Raw genomic sequence first — 15,392 nt, 5'->3', positions numbered from 1 at the left:
CTTCTTAATCCAGTCATCTGTTGAAGGGCATCTCAGCCTTCCACGATTTAGCTATTGTGGACAATGCTGCTGTGAACATTGGGGTGCATATGGCCCTTCTCTTCACTACGTCTGTATCTTTGGGGTAAACCCAGTAGTGCAATGGCTGGGTCATAGGGTAGACATTTTAACTATGTTTATTGTTCTGATCCATGAGCATGGAATATTTTTCCATCTTTTTGTGTCTTCTTCAATGTCTTTCAAGAGTGATTTGTAGTTTCTAGAATATAGATCCTTTACGTCTCTGGTTAAGTTAATTCCTAGATAATGTATGATTTTTGGTGCTATTGTAAATGGAATGGATTCTCTAATTTCTCTTTCTTCAGTCTCATTGTTCGTGTATAGAAATCCAACTGATTTCTGAGCATTGATTTTGTATCCCGCCACATTACTGAATTGTTCTATAAGGTCTAGTAGTTTGGGGGTGGATGCTTTGGATTTTCTATATAGAGTATCATGTCATCTGCGAAGAGAGACAGTTTGACTTCTTTGCCGATTTGGATACCTTTTATCCCTTTTGGTTGTCTGATTGCTGTTGCAAGGACTTCTAGTGCTGTGTTGAATAATAATGGCGAGAGTGGGCATCCTTGTCATGTTCCTGATCTTAAGGGAAAGGCTTTCAGCTTTTCCCCATTGAGAATGATATTCGCTGTAGGCTTTTCATAGATGGTTTTTATGAAATTGAGGAATGTACCCTCTATCCCTACACTCTGAAGGGTTTTATTTATTTATTTATTTGTCTTTTTTTTTTTTTTTTGAAGATTTTATTTATTTGACAGCGATAGAGACAGCCAGCGAGAGAGGGAACACAGGCAGGGGGAGTGGGAGAGGAAGAAGCAGGCTCATAGCGGAAGAGCCTGATGTGGGGCTTGATCCCACAACACCGGGATCACGCCCTGAGCTGAAGGCAGATGCTTAACCGCTGTGCCACCCAGGCGCCCCCTCTGAAGGGTTTTAATCAGGAAAGGATGTTGTATTTTGTCAAATGCTTTTTCTGCATCAATTGAGAGGATCATATGGTTCTTGACTCTTCTTGTTGATATGATCTATCACACTGATCCATTTGCGAACGTTGAACCACCCTTGCATCCCAGGGATGAATCCCACTTGGTCTTGATGGATAATCCTCTTAATGTACTGTTGGATCCTATTAGCTAGGATCTTGTTGAGAATCTTGGCATCCATATTCATCAGGGAAATCGGTCTGTAATTCTCCTTTTTGATGGGGTCTTTGCCTGGTTTGGGGATCAAGGTAATACTGGCCTCATAGAATGAGTTTGGTAGCTTTCCTTCTGTTTCTATTTTTTGAAATAGCTTCAGGAGAATAGTATTATTTCTTCTTTGAATGTTTGGTAGAATTCCCCTGGGAATCCGTCAGGCCCTGGACTCTTGTTTTTGGGGAGGTTTTTGATCACTGCTTTAATCTCTTCATAGTTATTCGGTCTGTTTAAGGCATCAATTTCTTCCTGTTTCAGTCTCGGTAGTTTATAGGTTTCCAGGAAGGCATCGATTTCTTCCAGGTTGTTTAATTTATTGGCATAAAGCTGTTGATAAAAGTTTCTAATGATCCTTCCTATTTCATTAGTGTTGGTTGTGATCTCTCCCCTTTCATTCATAATTTTATTAATTTGGGTCCTTTCTCTATTCTTTTGAATAAGTCTGGCCAGTGGCTTATCAATCTTATTTATTCCTTAAAAGAACCAGCTTCTAGTTCTGTTGCTCTGCTCTACTGTGCTCCTGGTTTCTAATTCACTGATCTCTGCTCTAATCTTGATCACCTGCCTTCTCGTGTGTGGGTTAGGCCTATTCTTCTTTTCCAGCTCCAGCTTCTTGAGGTGAGAATATAAAAACTGCATTTTAGATTTTTCTGTTCCTTTTTTTTTTTTTTTTTTTTAAGATTTTATTTGTTGGACAGAGATAGAGATAGCCAGCGAGAGAGGGAACACAAGCAGGGGGAATGGGAGAGGAAGAAGCAGGCTCATAGCGGAGGAGACTGATGTGGGGCTCGATCCCATAACACCGGGATCACGCCCTGAGCCGAAGGCAGACGCTTAACCGCTGTGCCACCCAGGCGCCCCTAGACTTTTCTATTGAGTGAGGCTTGGTTGGCTATGTATTTTCCCCTTAGGACCACCTTTGCAGTGTCCCACAGGTTTTGGACTGATGTGTTTTCATTCTCATTGGTCTCCAGAAATTGTTTAAACTGATTTTTAATTTCCTGGTTTACCCAATCATTTTTGAGCAGATGGTTCTTAGTTTCCAAGTGTTTGAGTTTCTTCCAAATTTTTCCTTGTGATTGAGTTCCAGTTTCAAAGCACTGTGGCCTGAGAATATGCAGGGAATAATATCAGTCTTTTGGTATCGGTTAAGACCTGTTTTGTGACCCAGTATATGGTCTATTCTGGAGAAAGTTCCTTGTGCATTTGAAAAGAATGAGTATTCTGTTGTTCTGGGGTGTAGTGTTCTGTATATATCTATGAGGTCCATCTGTTCCAGTATGTCATTCAAAGCTCTTGTTTCTTTGTTGATTTTCTGCTTAGGTGATCTGTCTATTGCTGAGAGCGGAGTGTTGAGGTTCCCTACTATTAATTTATCTATATGTCTCTTTATTCTGTTTAATAGTTGGCTTATGTATCTAGCTGCTCCCCTGTTGGGGGCATAGATATTTGTAATTGTCATATCCACTTGTTGGATACATCCTTTAAGAATAATATAGTGCCCTTCTGTATCTCTAACTACAGTCTTTAGTTTAAAATCTTATCTGTCTGATATGAGAATTGCTACCCCAGCTTTCTTTTGAGGTCCATTGGCATGAAAAATGGTTTTCCATCCCTTCACTTTAGGTTCAAAATGAGTCTCTTGCAGACAGCAAATGGATGGGTCATGTCTTTTTATCTAATCTGCAACCCTGTGGCATTATGGGAGCATTTAGGCCATTCACATTGAGAGTGATTATTGAGAGAGATGATTTTAATGATGTCATGTTTCCTGTGAAGTCTTTGTTTCTATAGATTGTAAATTTCTGTTCTGTATCACTCTTGGGGCCTTTTTACTTTTATAGACCCCCCCCCCTTAATATCTCCTGTAGGGCTGGTTTGGTGGTTACGAATTCCTTGAGTTTCTGCTGATCCTGGAAGGTCCTTACCTCTCCATCTATTCTGAATGGCAGCCTTGCTGGATAAAGGATCCTTGGCTGCATGTTCTTCTCAGATAAAGCTTTGAAAATACCCTGCCAGCTCTTCCTAGCCTGCCAGGTCTCTGTAGACAGGTCTGATGTTATTCTGATATTTTTCCGTCTGTATGTAAGGATTTTCTTCCCCCTGGCTGCTTTCAATACTGTATCCTTGGATCTAATATTTGTGAATTGCACTATGACATGACGTGGTGTAGGTCTGGTCTCATTGACCTTGGGAGGGGTCCTCTCTGCCTCTTGGACACGAATGCTTGTTTCCTTTGCCAGATTAGGGAAGGTCTCAGCTACAATTTGTTCAAATATCTCTTCTAGACCTCTCTCTTTCTCCACCCCCTCGGGAATGCTGATGATTCTGACATTGGAACGTTTCATTGAGTCAGTAATCTCCCGTAATCTACATTCTTGAGATTGGATTTTTTTGAGGCAAGTTTCTGTTTTAACTTTCTCTTCTACCATCCCATCCTCCAATTCACTAATTCGTTCTTCTGCCGCATTTACCCTGGCTGTCAGAGCGTCTAGTTTAGACTGCATTTGATTCATAGCATTTTTAATTTCTGCCAGGCTCGCTCTCATTTCTGCCCTTAGAGATTCTATATTCTCGTTAATATTTTCATTAATAGTTTTTCAAGCCTTCACATCATCTTGACCATTGTTATTCTGAACGCCATTTCTGACAATTTGGTTATATCCATATCCATCAGTTTTGTGGCAGAAGCCACAGACTCTTTATCTTTTCTTTGCTGGGGGGGATTTCTCCTTCTCGTCATTCTGATGAGGGGAGGTTGTGGGGATGCCCAGAGCCCCAGTTATTGACCAGGACATAGGCAGTGTGCACTTGTTTTATAAGGACCTTAGGGATGTCGGCTTCCTGATTTTTCAGCCTGCCTTCTGGGTGAGGGGCCTGCCGTGCTGATACTCAGCTAACCCTGTTTGGGTAGAGTTGCCCCGTCCCCTGTGAGGGGGGATGGGGATGGGCACAATGTGAGCCGGTATTTCTGGCCTTTTGTTCTCTGGCGGCTTTCCCTGGCGGTTTGCTGTGCCTCTTCTGAGAGTCAGAGCAGCAGTGGCCGTATTCTTGCCTCTGTCTCAGAACAGAGAGATCGTAGTTCACTCTCCATTGAGCTCTGTTGGCCACTTTAACTCTGTTACTATCGGTGCTGCTAAAAACCCTGCAGCGACCCGGGATGTGCACCCTACAGCCTGTGTCCCAGCCCTCACTTCCAGGGCCGGCTTGTCTCTGTCCTTTGTGCTTCTAACACCGGCAGCCGCCCCCGGTTCCCACACATGCTCCCGAGTTCCTGAGCTCCCTGTTTCAGTATGGTTCGCGTGCGCTCTGGAGCACCGGTTCTCAGTCTGGTTGTGCGCACTCCTGAGCTCTTGGTTTCAGTCTAGTTCGAGTGTGCAGTCCAGAGCTCCTGTTTTCAGTTTGGACACGCACATGCTCCCGAGCTCCCGGATTTAATCAGGTTCCAGTGAGCATTCTGGAGCTCCGGTTTTCAGTCTGGGCTCACGGCCTCAGTCTGCTCTCTCGCGTGTGCCGGTCCAGGAGTCCGGCCCGCTCCCCAGCACATGTGGCTACTGCTTCCCTACGCCCAAGCGCGGAGGCTCCCTCCCCCTTCCGTTTATCTTCCTATATCTGTGCATGGATTCACGGCTCCCCGTTTCGTACCTCAATACTCAGCGCTGGAGATGTTCGTTTGTAGAGATCCAGGTGTATCTTCCTGTGTCTCAGGCTGATTCCGTGGGTTTTCAGGATGGTCTGGTAGATATCCAGTTCGACTCAGGACCAGCTGAGAAAGGGTCTACTCCTCCATCTTTTCTTCTCCTTGCAGAAAATGGTCGCTTTTCTGTTCATAGAGTTTCTGCTACTCTTTTCTTCGTTTTCCAGTTGCGTTCATAGGTATTCAGAATGGTTTGGTAGCTCTCTCGCTGAATTCCTGGGACCAGACGAACTTTAGGTCTCCTGCTTCTCCGCCATCTTGGAACGCTGGGCTGGAGCTCAACTCCTGTTTTAAACTGGGTTCCTTGCCTATTTTATTTTTTTCTGAATCTGTTTCTTTTTATGTTGGAAAAAAGTGAGGGGTGGCATTTATAAAAGCTAGCCTGTCTACCTCTCCCTTAAAGTATTTTGTGACTTTAAAGTTCTGTACAGAGTGTGTTTGAGGTTTTCTTTGATTTTTTGTTTTTGTTTTTGGATAGGGCTCTTCCAGTTTCAGATTTTCAATACTTTGAGCTTTTCATTTAGACCTCCTGGAACTCCTCTCAGCCTTCATTTTCACCTGGTATGAAGTCTTAGCTCCAAGACAGTTGAGCACATAGTAGCTCAGAGCAGAGAGAGGCCCACTTCCTCCACTGGGCAAGTCCAAAAGAAGATAGTAAAGGCTTTATCTCCTAGCCAACGTTGTCAAAGAGCACTCGGGTTTAACTTTTCTTGATATTCCCGTGTTTCTGTGGTTTAAACTACTATGTCTTAGTTAATATTTTTTGACCTGTAGGTTCCATTCTCCTTACCGATAGTCCACGGACATTTCAGACTTGAAATATGGAAAACTTCATTCAGTATATATTCAAATCGGCTTCTGTACACTGTGTTTTCTTTGTCAGTTACATCGTTATTCTTTCCCATGCTAGAAACCCTAATCATTTAAAATTCTTAGCTTTTTCTTTTATCCTCCTCATTATAGTCACCTAGTCTTGATTTTAGCTATGGGATCCTGACAAATCAGTTACATTGTTTCAGTTAGGCCTATGTTATTGCAAAGAAGACATTCTTATTTTCTCAGAAAGGTGGGCCTCAGGAAAAACATGGATTATACAGCAGCGCCTGCCCAGGTGTAGACAGAACTAGGTGGCTTATCAGTTCTGGAACTAGTTTACAATCTTTGACTTTCTCATGGCTTCATATTCAACTCTGCTTCCTGTTTTTTCTCTTTCTGTATCCTTTCAGTTTTAGCCACACCTACTAACTCTTTTAATACCTCAGCACTGCATACTTCAAGTTCCAAAGAGAATGTGGTTCAGCTAAAATAGACCTGTTTGATAAAACTTTTCGTGCTAGGTGCTGGTCAGCCAGTACGTTTCTGGCTGCTCCTGAAGTCAAGTACATGTTCCTGTCTGGCAATCATGTGATTCAAAATAACCACCTAGTGCTCTTCTTTTATCGGGGGCTGTCTTTTTTTTTTTTAATTTTTGTTTTTTTAATATTGGATCTTAATGGTTTAATATTTCTTTTAGGCATCTTGAAAATGCCTTTGAAACCATTTTTCTCCCGCTGCCATTCCTGAGAGTCCCTTATTAGCTCTTGCCTGTACTAATGCTGCATTATCCTCCCATTTCCTAATCCCCAGATAACTTCTTCCAGGTCATCTTAACATTGCTTCCAGAGGCAGTTTCCAGTACATATCTTGTCTTGTCTCTCTCAGTGTGTTAAATAGCACCATTGATTCCTCATATGAAGTTCAGGTTCTGTAGTCAGGCATGCAGGATGCTCCATAATTTTGACCTAATTTAGTTTCTAATCTTTCCCTGCTATTCCCTCCCATATATTTATGCTCCTACTCTATAGTAAAGTACCATAAATAGGGGCACCTGGGTGGCTCACTCAGTTAAGTGTCTGCCTTCGGCTCAGGTCATGATCTCAGGGTCCTGGGATTGAGCCTCATGTCAGGCTCCTTGCTCAGAGGGGAGCCTGCTTCTCCCTCTCCCTCTGCCTGCAGCTCCTCCTGCTTGTGCTCTCACTCTTTCTCTGTCAAATAAATAAATAAATAAACAAAATCTTAAAAAAAAAAGTACCATAAATACAAGAACAGTTGCAGCCTTGTTTATGGTGGCAAAAAAAATTGAAAACAATGTAACTTGCTGAGTATATAACAATACCCCTATATTATGGAATAATATGCAACGTGTTAAGTTTATTTTGCTTGTTACAGTGACAGAAATGAAATTCAAACTTGTGCAAACCAAAAGGGCATCATTTGGCACATGTACCTAAGTAGATCAAGAGATGGTGTGGCTTCTTGCACGACCATGTGCAGAGCTTTGAACAGCGTCATCTGGAAAACATTGTCTTCTCTGTCTCTAGACTCTACTTCCTTTGGGTTGATTTTACTCCCAGGAGACTCTTCCTGTGGCCAGCAGTGTTTTGAGTTCTCAGCTTACCAGCTGAGGGAAAATGACTTCTTTCCCAGTAGGTACAGCAGAAGTGCTGGTTTTACTGCCTGGCTTGAGTCACTTGCCAATTCCTGAGGCAATCATTGTGGCAAAGGGATGGAATGTCTTGGTTGTCTAGGCCTGAGTCATGCACACATCCCTGGAGCTCCGTGGTGAAGCCAGCCCGACTTGAATTGCATGAACTGAAAGAGAGGGCACCAGGGGCAGAGTTTCCCAAAGGAAATTTGGGTGGCAGATATCAGGATGAGGAAAAATGGGTGCTGAGCAGGCGAAAGTAACAGAAGTCCTCCATTACAGCTTTAAAAAGACTGACACTTGTCATATAAGTATGTGTGCACAAGCATATATAGACCTGGAAATGTGTGAAAATAGATTAAGCTGTTCATGTTGCTTATTGCAGGGGAGTATGATTGGAGAAGGTAGAGGACCAGTTACAATATTTGTTATGTATCTCTGTATTATTTGATTTGTTGCCAGAAATACAGGTTATTTTTGGAGAATAATTAAAAATATAAAACCTGAAAGTCATAATGAAGAGTTTTCCTCTTAGGAATATTGTGATACCTGGCAATTGCTTTTGGGGTAGTAGTTAGTAGTAATAATAATGGTAACAGCCAACGTTTCCTGAGTGCTTTGTCTGCATCAGGCAAATTGTGTACATGTTAGAATTTTTCATTTAACTCTAACAGTAACCTTCTGAAGCATTGTTATTAACAGTGATTGACATGTGTATAAACTGAAACTTAAGAGAAGTTGTTAGTCGTTCCCAGACCCAGCTGTTAGAATGACCTGGAGAATTAAAACAAGCAAACATATCCCCAGGCCCTACCATGAGCTACCAAATCAGAATCTCTTGGGGAGAGCCTAATCTGTATATTCAGCAGTCATCCAAAGTGATTCATTTGTAGTCAGTTTATTACTGAAGTTTGGGAATCACACAGGGTCATGTATTTAACTCATGGTGGCATAATTCTTAAGAATCAGAGCTGGAGTTGTTAAGGTTTCAAACCTTAACAATTGCACTATTAATGACATGGTTATTATCGGTGTTAAAAGTTAGGTATGAAGTTTTTGGGCTAAGTAAACCTTTGTAGATCAGCATGAAACTTTCCAATAGTTATGAGATATATTTCTATAGGGAAGAGTTTTGAATCTAGGCAAATTTACAAATGACCTTTTCAAATACCAGACAAAGGTTTACTCAGAGCAAGGTAATCTTGTCATTGGACCAGCTGTATTATGCATTACAGCAGTTAGCAGGCTGGCTTATTTGAAAGATTATGTGACTCTTGATCTTGGGGCCATGAGTTCAAGCCTCAGTGCTGGGTGTAGCGATTACTTAAATAAATAAGAAAAACTTAAAAATTTTTTCAAAAAAAACCCCACCAGAATTGGCACCTTTTTTTTACTGTGACAACATATTGCTATTCCATATTCATGAAGTATGATGACATAGGTAGGTGTATTGTTTTGTGTAGTACTGTAGTATTTCCTATAAGAATCTCACTTGTTGGGGCACCTGGGTGGTGCAGTCGGTTGAGTGTCCGACTCTTGGTTTTGGCTCAGGTCATGATCTCAGTGTGGTGGGATCAAGCTCAGTGTGGAGTCAGCTTGAGATTCTCTCTCCCTCCCCTTCTGCCCCTCCCGCCTGTGCGCACACGCTCTCTCTCTCTCTAAGATAAATCTTTAAAAAAAAATTAGCATTTGTCTATTTAGTAAAAAATAAAACAATAGAAAAATAGCACACACCAGTCTTTATTCCCCATCCCCTATTCCCCTCTGTCACACACACAGGTGTACTTTGGTTAAGCATCACCAATATAATTTCTTCTCTTACACTTTAATGAAAAAATGGGCATTTCTGTTCAATTTTTCAAACATTTAAAAGGCAAATGTGTGGTATTTTGCTTGTTTTATCATTTATAAGGAAGGAAAGCATTATATTAAGGTAATAATTAAACTTACACAATTAAAATCTACAACCTAATTAAGCTAGAATAATGATAATTTCCTAAGAAATAAATTGAAATAAATTTGATTTTCTTAGTGTGCTTGTTGTAATTCAGCAGATAGTAATGAACTGAGGAAGGAATGCAGACCACTCAAGTCCATTTCAGTCTGAGTACACACAGAACAGCAAACTTAGTGTATAGAGAAGAAAGTGAATGTTGACCATTGGATTCAGTGTTGTGCTGCCACTTTTCATAGTCTTCACATTTCGGGTCATGGCTATCGTTGGGCTCACTGCTGTTTTCTGAGTTGTTTTGGTATTTGAGATCATCTTCGTGTTCGAGATCGTTTGGATATTTGAAGTTGTCTTGGATTTTGAGGTTGTCTTGGATTTTGAGGTTGTATGGAGATTTAAAGTCTTGAAATTCAAGATTGTGTTGGCATTCAGAGTTGTCTTGGAATTTGCGGTTGTCATAGAATTCAGGCTCATCTTGGGACTCGAGTCTGTCATAGACCCTGGGGTCATCAGTGTTTTAGCTATCCCTGAAGTGTTAGTGACAGACAGGAGGAACAGGCTGATGAATGATAGCTTGAACATCATTTTCCTGTTTCAAAATAATTACAGAAATTTACTGACACTTTGAACACAAATCTAAGAACTAGCTTTTTTTAAAGGGGGGAAAACTGAAGGAAACTTCATTCCAGCCCAGGGGAAATGCCAGTCTTTAGTTTAACAGTTTCATAGTTTTGGGGGCTCCTGGGTGGCTCAGGCCATGATCCCAGGGTCCTAGGATTGAGCACCATGTCAGACTCCCTGCTAACGGGGGAACCTGTTTCTCCCTTCTCTCTGCTGCTTCCCCTGCTTGTGCTCTCTGTCAAATAATAAAAATAAAATCTTATAAAATATGTAAATAAAATCTTAAAAAAAACCAAAACAGTTTCATAGATTTTAAGATAGAGGAAGATTTAGAGGGATCAGTATCAATTCTTTCATTTTACAGATGGGCTCAGACAAAGGGCATAAGTTGCCTGAGGGATGCATATCTGAAAATGACCAGAACTAGAACTTGAACTCCTAGTCCAGAATTCCTTAGTAGATGTGGAATATGAAAACATAGTATAGACAAAGACCAAAAGTTTAAGAGTAAACCGTTTTTAAAGTAAGACTAATTTTCTTTTATCTTACATTCACATCTAATGGGTTGTCACATTTGAGATAATACAGTTAGCTCATGTTGGTCATGATTAAATATTCTTTTTTTTTTTAACTTAAAGCGCAAACTTTAATTTTTAGAAATCTAGTACTTACATTTCTAATATGTAATTCAGAAAATTTCAAATTAATATTACCTTTTGATGTTTTTTTTCTTTGAGGATTATGAATTCAGGCTTTCTTCAGTGTCCTGTGGGGAATCTAACTTCTTACTGTATGCTATTTAAATATAATTAGTGAGGAAGTCACGTGTTCTGAACTTGACCTGTGATTTGCTCTTTGAAAATCTCCTTTTGGGTGTTTTCCAAACAACCGGTGTGAACAGACAGACCTTGGCAGACATCAAGGAATTCAAATAAAGTCTAAAATCGACTTGCTTATTTTTTTTTAAAGATTTTATTTATTTGTCAGAGGGAGCACGCACAGGGGGAGCGGGAGGGAGGAGAAGCAGGCTACCCACTTAGCAAGGAGCCCAGTGCGGGACTAGATCCCAGGACCCTGGGATCATGACCTGAGTGGAAGGCAGACTCTTAACCACCTGAGCCACCCAGGCGTCCCTCTACTTGCTTAAAGAACCCGGTGAATATATCTTTGTTATTCCTCTTATCTATGTATTCATTAGTTGGTTTCTTCACTGGATTGACTAACTAGAGGAATATGTTATTTTGCCTGCTCTGATTATCATGACTTAAAATCAAGTAAGTATATTAGAGATAGATGTCTTTATTTTTCTTAAAGATCTTGTATATATGTTTATTGGCAGTGTCTGACCATGGTTATTTTAAAGTATTAAAAATAACTTGGGAATATAGCATTCCAGGCATTTAACAATACATAACTAATCTATTAGAAAAGAAGTTAAATTTTATGAATATAAAACTAAATAAGAAAAGATTGCATATGAAAGTGATACTATCATACTGCGTTAACAAAGTTGTTTTTTATTAATAATTTTTTTTCTTAAGTAGACTCCACTCCCAACGTGGGGCTTTTAACTTAAAACCTTGAGATCAAGAGTCACATGCTTTGTGACAGGGCCAGGCAGGTGCCCCAACGAAGTTTTTTTTTTGTTTTGTTTTGTTTTTGTTGTTGTTGTTTGGTTTTGGTTCGTTTTGGTTAAAGATTTATTTATTTATTTCAGTGAGAGAGAGCCAAGCAGACTCTCTGCTGATTGCATAGTCTGATGTGGGGCTCAGTCCCACCACCCTGAGATCACAACCCGAGCCAAAATCAAGAGTCGGTTGCCCAACCAACTGACCCACCCAGGGACCCCTCCCAACAAAGTTTTTTAAATACATTAAACCACCCACATTGAAGCACGTTAAGTATATTCTTTAAAGGTCTCTTGTCTTTTGATTACTTCTTTTCCTTGTAACTAGCATACAGGGAAGTTCGGTTGTATTGTGTTAATGTTTTCATCATATTGGCCAGCACTCTTTAAAAATTGCAGGGCTGTGAACGGTGGTGTTGACATACAAGGAAATTGCTACATAAATGGCAGAGTACAAGTCAGTACATGTTCCTCACTTATTTTACTTTGCAGTAAAGATTTGTTTTTCTCCTGAATGAATAGAACCAGTGCTTGCTACATCTTATTTATATGGTACATATAATAGAGAACCTCACTTAATTGGAGGTTAGCGTGATTGATTAGACCTAGAAGTCAACATAAAAAGCCTCTTAGCAACCAGAGTAGAAATTTATAAATCAGAGTACTCAGGTAATGCACAGGTAACTCCTTAGTGATGCTTCAAACACTTCAATCTCAACTTGTTTAAAATTCAAAATTTTTCCTTTTCCTACTTTTGAACCCAGATAGGTTCTTCTTGTGATCTCTTTCTCACTTAATTGCATCATCACCTAGCCAAATGGCTCTCCAACCTTGGACTCCTCATTATTTTCTTTTTCTTTTTTTCTTTTTTTTTTTTTAAGATTTTATTTATTTATTTGACAGAGATAGAGACAGCCAGCGAGAGAGGGAACACAAGCAGGGGGAGTGGGAGAGGAAGAAGCAGGCTCCTAGCGGAGGAGCCTGATGTGGGGCTCGATCCCGTAACGCCGGGATCACGCCCTGAGCCAAAGGCAGACGCTTAACCGCTGTGCCACCCAGGCGCCCCATTATTTTCTTTTTCTTACTAATTTTAAGCTGCCCAGGCCTCGTGATGAGAATTAAGTAGCATTTGAAATTCTGAACTCTCCCACACTCAGATGCTCCTAAGCAAAAATCATTTGCTATCCATTATTTAGGCCTTTAAATACCTCCTGCCTCTGTACATTTGTGCAGCCTTCCCTGTCTGCCCAAAGTACTTCTTCCTTGTTCAAAATTTTGTGCTTCCTTCCAGGTCTAATGCTGATGGCAGTGCCTTTTATGTGAGCCTTCCCTAATTTTACACTTCAGAATCAGTCATTTGAAGACTTCATACTTTTAGAGCACTGATCAGGGCCTACTTTTGGCTATAGATGTATTCTCAGTCTTTCTTGCACCATATTCTGGCGTTTCATGGTCAGGCGTTACCTCTTACTGTCTGTACCCCTCTACCTGTGAGCACAGTGAGTGCTGAGCCAGAATAGGACACAGTGAACATTGGCATTTATGGCAGTATCTCCTTTGTTTCTTCATGTCCAAAGGCTGGTATCGTTAATAATGTCGAAAATAGTAAGAGCCACTTGGTCATTTGCTGTTTTCCCAAGTGTAAGTGCGCCGGTCACAGGTCTCAGATGAGGTCTGAGTCTCTGTTTTCTGACTGCTGTTTGAGAGGGTTTTTCATTTGTGTAACGTGGATCATAATGCACATTCATAATCGCTTACCTGCAATTCTGAGATCCAAAATCGTCTGAAAATGTAAAGTTTTGCCAAAAAAAAGTTTGGCAGAAACACTAACCTGCATTGGCATGAGGCTTACATTATTGTCAGTAGTACTGTCTATTTCTGTCCCACTTAGCGTGGATGTTACGTAATACACAATACGGCTGTACTTAATTTGTGTTCCTTCTGTTCCTCCCGCGCATATTACGATACCAGTCCAAGCGTCTTTATGTTCAGGTGGTACTGTGTGACTGCGTCCTCGTCAGCAGAATGTAGATTCCCCTGATGTGTGTCCCTTCCAGGCCTTCTCACCACTCTTCATCTTGTTCTCTTCTGTCGGTACCCACTAGAAACAGAAGGCTCAGAATGGGGTCTTAGACGTGATTGAACTACTGGATGACATGATACACTTGTAACATGTCTTTTGTTGAGGGTTATTTTGGTGTGTGACAGAAGTTCGTTTATGCTGACTGATGCAGCTGTGTGCTGGATAACTTGCCTTTGCCTCTCCAGATCCACTCCCTCTACTTCTCCGCTCTGTTGTTCCCTGAGAGGCTGCCGTGTGTGGAAGATAGCATTGAGCTTCTTTCTCATTCATTTCCATTTGGGCTGTGGGGAATAATGTATTCTTTGGGCTCGCTTCCTGCAAGGTCAGTGTGGGTTGACTGCATTCCTCCATGAAGGTAACAGTTTTTGTTGGGCAACCCTCTCTGTGTGTGGTTTCTGGTAACTGCTGCCTGCCCTGCTCCTTCAGGTCTACTCTCTCATTATCCTTTATAGTTTTCCTATATTCTTATACTAAACCCTTCCCTCTCCTTTATGCATGTTCTCTAATATCCCAAGTTGAGTGTGCCACCTGTTTCCTGCCAGAATCCAAACTGCTACAAACAATATGTGCACTGTATTGTCTTCCTCAAAATCTGAACAACTCTAAATTCGGAACTATATCTGGTCCCAGGGGTTTCAGATGAGGAATTATGGGATCTGTGCCAAGTTTATAGGTTTATTGTGAGTATTAATTGTGATAATATTTGAATGGCATTCAGTATAGTGCCCAGCATATAGTAAGCTTTAGGTAAATAGTAGCCAGGATTGATATCAGAATAGAACTGTGTTGTTAATTTTTATCTGGGAAATCTAACTTTCTCATATTTAAGGCTGGAGCTTTGGAACTAGCAAGCAATTATAAGAGCAGTATCTTCCTTTACATACTTATATTACCTTGAATTGGCCTACTTTTTTTTCTTTTGGTGTTTCTAGAACTTTCTACCTTCACATATTCTTTCAGAACTCTTAAAAAATGGGGAAAAGTGGTCTTATTTATAAAAGCATCTCAATGCTAATAAATTTTATGTATCAATTTCTTGAGAATTTCAAGTTGCAATATTAGTATGTTATTCTAGAAACAATTAGGCCCTATCTTCCCTTCCATAACTTTTCTCTTTGGTCTTTGGATTTTTGTCTCATGACTAGGACACTTGAATGTTTTCTTGGGTGGCAGTTACGCACACACTCTTAGCAGTGGAAGCACTTTTTGTTTTTTAAAGATAACTCTCTAGATGGGGCACCTGGGTGGCTCAGCCATTAAGCGTCTGCCTTTGGCTTAGGTCATGATCCCAGGATCCTGGGATCGAGCCCCACGTCGGGCTCCCTGCTCCACGGGAGGCTGCTTCTCCCTCTCCCACTCCCCCTGCTTGTGTTCCCTCACTCGCTGTCTCTCTCTGTCAAATAAATAAATAAATAAAATCTTTAAAAATAAATAAAATCTTTAAAAATAAATAACGACAACCCTCTTTAGTACTATTGCTCCTATGCCTCGTGTCCCTGAAACTTTTAAAGTTTTGAAAGTTATGTATGTTTGGGGGCACCTGGGTGGCACAGCGGTTGGGCGTCTGCCTTCGGCTCAGGGCGTGATCCCGGCGTTATGGGATCGAGCCCCACATCAGGCTCCTCTGCTATGAGCCTGCTTCTTCCTCTCCCACTCCCCTTGCTTGTGTTCCCTCTCTCGCTGGCTGTCTCTC

The 15,392-nt window shown here is 41.0% G+C and overlaps 1 protein-coding gene and 1 long non-coding RNA gene across 7 annotated transcripts in view; one reads left to right on the top strand and one right to left on the bottom strand.

Moving 5' to 3' along the window:
- Positions 1-15,392, top strand: part of NF1 (neurofibromin 1) — a 258,716-nt gene that overhangs the window by 154,991 nt on the left and 88,333 nt on the right. The gene's annotated exons all lie outside the window — the stretch shown is intronic.
- Positions 6,372-10,778, bottom strand: LOC130544760 (uncharacterized). Its single transcript, XR_008961307.1, has 2 exons — positions 10,703-10,778; positions 6,372-9,957 (listed from the first exon to the last, which is right to left on the bottom strand). It is a non-coding gene; the product is annotated as an uncharacterized LOC130544760 (long non-coding RNA).

This window comes from Ursus arctos, unplaced genomic scaffold (genome assembly GCF_023065955.2).
Source record: "Ursus arctos isolate Adak ecotype North America unplaced genomic scaffold, UrsArc2.0 scaffold_24, whole genome shotgun sequence".
NCBI classification, from domain to species: domain Eukaryota; kingdom Metazoa; phylum Chordata; class Mammalia; order Carnivora; family Ursidae; genus Ursus; species Ursus arctos.
Note: the sequence above shows the minus strand (reverse complement) of the source record. Positions and strands in the feature narration are given on the sequence as shown.